The sequence below is a fragment of the Triticum aestivum genome, chromosome 7D (assembly GCF_018294505.1).
Source record: "Triticum aestivum cultivar Chinese Spring chromosome 7D, IWGSC CS RefSeq v2.1, whole genome shotgun sequence".
In the NCBI taxonomy this organism is placed as follows: Eukaryota; Viridiplantae; Streptophyta; class Magnoliopsida; order Poales; family Poaceae; genus Triticum; species Triticum aestivum.
In genome coordinates this window covers 542098621-542102573 of record NC_057814.1, presented here as the reverse complement: position 1 = coordinate 542102573, position 3953 = coordinate 542098621, and positions in this window count along the sequence as shown.

Below are 3953 nucleotides of genomic sequence, written 5' to 3'. Positions count from 1 at the left end.
TTTTTACCGCAGTAACTTCTCGTCCGCTGCGCTTCCCCATGACCCGCGTTGAACGCGCGACGTGGAGGGCCGTATGTGACATGGGAGTCATGCGTGGGGTGGATTCCGCACGCATGCGTCACATCATGGTAAAGAGGCGGCTCGCGTCTTCCCAAAAAAGAGGGAGGCGCAGAGGCGCGGCTCATTTACTCGGGTGGACTCGGGTCATGGCCTTCAAGGCGTTCGTGCCCCATGATCACGGGGTGGGGAACGGCCGCCTCACCCGTCCCCTCAATTCTGCTTGCTCGCCACGTGTCCCGCATACAGGTGGTAGGCGGTGGAGGCGGGAAACCGGGCCGTCGCTGATTGGGGCAGTGGGTCGGTCTCGATTCACTGCGCCCCCGATGGTCGGATTGGCCGAGCGGGGCGGCCGAGCCCCGACCCCGGCCCTTTAGAAGAACGGGGAGCGGGACGGCATCCCACATCCTTTCATCATCCATACCCATTTACTTCGGCTCCTTTCTTCCATCCGTCATGGTGAGAGGAGGCGCCGGCCCTTCTACGGTGGCGGCGAGGGTTGCTGCTCGACAACGCGTCCCTCCTTCCCAAGAACTCGTGGCGGCGGAGCCAGCCACGAGAGGAAGGGGGAGGGGGCAAGGCCGAGGTCACCGTGGCGCTCGGGGAAGGGGGGGGCGGGGCGGCGCTCCGTACTCGCCCCCGCCAGCGATGCCTCCCCCGATGGAGGGCCACGTCGTGGACCAGACCCGCGAGTTCTTCATCAGGCTGCGCCGGCCACTGCGTCGCCGCCTCCGTCTCGCTACCCCATTTGCTAGGGAGATGGAGCTCGATCCACCCCAGACCCTCAGGTTGCACATGAGGGGCTGTGGGAACGGCGGCATGCGGGTCGACATCGACTTCCCCGCTCCTCACGTCATGTACCTCTGTCATGGATGGAAGACGTTCGCTCGCATCCACAGCCTGACGGCGGGGCTCGTCCTCTACTTCAAGTTAATGGAGGACGGCCTGCTCTCCATCAAGGTCTTTGGAGATCTTGGAACTCGCCTGAAGTGCTGCGCGGAGAGCTCCTCCGACGATGAAGATTACTCCTCGCGCGGGAGTGACAAGGAGGACAGCGACAGCGACAGCTACGATGAGGGCGTCGAGCGGCGGGGAGCCGACCCCGACTCTGACTGACCGCGTCGCCCCTCCCACGGCCACGCGCCCTGCCGAGGGCCTTCCTCGCCAAGCTCTCCATCGGCGCGTTACCTGTTGCCTCCTTGGGCGGCTGGCGGCGGAGGGCCGGAGAAGGCGAAGAAGGCAGGCGGCGGCCGTCAAATCGGAGTACGCGGGCACCGACGCCTTCGTCGCGTATTGTCGGGCCACTGCCCCATCTTCCAGCTCCTCTCCCGGCACCGGGATGCTCTCTTGGTGCCTTCTGCTTCCCGCACCTCGCCTCGGCGCTCCTTTCGCCCTCCTGCTACCTTGTTCCATCTTCTGAGGAGAGGGACAAGAAAGGGATTACGGGCACCTTATCTCTTTTTAGTTTGTAAGCCTGCGGGCACTTGTTAGATCTAAAACTTGTAATCCCCTTGCTCATGTTTTTTATTCCGTACGAACTGTACCTGTATAGGACGTTTTTAATGAAAAAGGGTGCTTGCCGGGTTCTTTGTGCATGAGCGAGGCCCATGCCAAGGATTAAATCCTCGTTATTTTTAAGATAAACATCGACGCCCGGCAACAGGCCTTGCCGCCCCCTTTACTTTAGCCGACCATTCTCAAGCTCTTGGCGGAGGCAAGGGCAAAGTAGAGTTAGGCCCCTCGTTTATTTCCTCGCCAACGCAACTACGACCCGGTTCCGACCCAGGGACTTGGGTGCAGGAAAGAGGGGGAGCACGGTGGTCTAGGAGCAAAACGAGGCTTCACATGTCCCAGTTCCATACGGAAATGCAAAACATGGGATGAAAGACATCTGAATCCGCAGCCCCGGGCAACCTTGGCTTGCCGTGGTTGGATCCTTGTGTCTTCAGCCCCCGGCAGTCTTGGCTTGCCGGGGCCGGAGCGCCGGTTCGCTCTCTTTCTTCCAAGCGGCTCAGCAGAAGTGTCCACGTGCCCTGCGAACCAAAGAGGACGGAAAGACGCACACTCGACCTCCAGGCTAGGGGTTAGTCACCGCTAAGCACTATCAACCCTAACCGAGGGAGAGACTTAATCTAGCATGCATGCTATAACTTAGGGCGCCAGCGCTTCATTTATTTATGCTCAGGGTCTACGCCTGGCTTTGTACAGAGGGTGACATGCCTTGCCGGCAAAGCTTGTACAAAAGGGTGGCTTGCCGGGAGGCCCGGCAACCGCGCCTTATGGGTAAAACTTGCGAAGATGTTCGATATTCCAGGAGTTGCTCACTGGAATACCATCTTCGGTCTCCAGGCGGACTGCGCCGGGCCTGGTGACTCGTATTACCCGATAAGGGCCTTCCCACTTCGGCGTTAACTTGTTGGAATTCTTGGCCGACTAAACGCGCCGAAGAACAAGGTTGCCTTCCTCAAAGCTTCAGGCATGAACCTTGCGGCTATGGTAGCGGCGCAAGGCTTGCTGGTAGCGTGCTGCTCTCACAGCCGCCCGAAGACGATCTTCCTCAAGGAGCGTTGCGTCATCTTGCCGCAATTGCTCTTGCTCAGGCTCGTCGTAAGCGAGCACTCGAGGTGACCCGTATATGAGTTCCGTGGGGAGAACTGCTTCTGCCCCGTATACCAGGGCAAAGGGTGTCGTCCTGATCGACCAAAGAACCGCCGGCAACTCATCAATCCAGCGCCTTATGCTCTTGTGCAGCCTGTCAAAAGTCTTTGTACTCAGGCCTCGCAGCACTTCAGCATTTGCCCTCTCTGCCTGGCCGTTGCTCCGTGGGTGTGCCACGGAAGCGAAACAGACCTTGCTGCCGAGGTCTTGGATGTATTGCATGAAGGCGTGGCTTGTGAACTGCGTGCCCTTGTCGGTGATGACTCTGTTTGGCACACCAAAACGGCACACTAGCCCCTTGAAGAACTTGACGGCTGACTATGTGTCACCTTCCTCACTGCTTCCACCTCCGGCCACTTTGTGAACTTGTCGATCGCAACATACAAGTACTCAAAGCCCCCGACAGCGCGGGGGAAAGGGCCCAGTATCTCGAGCCCCCAGACCGAAAATGGCTAGGAGAGAGGAATGGTTTGAAGGGCTTGAGCTGGTTGATGAAGTTTCTTCGAATGGAACTGACACGCTTCACACTTGGTTACTAGTGCCGTTGCATCCTGGAGGGCAGTGGGCCAAAAGAAACTCTGCCGGAACGCCTTGCCGGCAAGGGCCCTAGACCCTATGTGGGAGCCACATATGCCTCCATGTATCTCCGCCAACAGCTCCAGTCCTTCCTCCCGGGGAATGCATTTTAATTTCACACTGTTTGTTCTCTTCCTGTACAGGACGTCATCGACGAACTGATACATGGCAGACCGACATGCTACTTTCTCCGCTTCTTCTTGCTCCTCAGGAAGTTCCCCTGTTTGGAGGAATCGAACGCTATGCTGTGCCCATGCCCAATCCTGGGGCTCGACGGCAAGGACCGAAGGCATTTCTTCTGCCATGGGAGCGGCCGTCTCTACGGCCAGGGCTTGACGGCCTGCCGGAGTCAGTCGCTCCTCGGCAGGCTCAGGATCCACGGCAACACCCTTGCCGGCGGCCCCTGGGGGCTCAGCGGGAAAGTACTTGCCGGGGCCTGATTTCCTCCGTTTGTTCTGCTCCGTTGATGGTTTGACGGATGGTTGAGTTAACCGAAGCAAAAAAAGTACCTGGTTCCACAGGTAGCTTGAATGCAGCGCATTTTAACAGGTAATCGGCAATGTCGTTCTCCGCTCGGGGAACGTGCTCCGCTTGTATACCGTCAAAGCGCTCCTCCAGGTTCCTCACCTCATCTACGTAAGCCTCCATCAACGGGCTTTGAG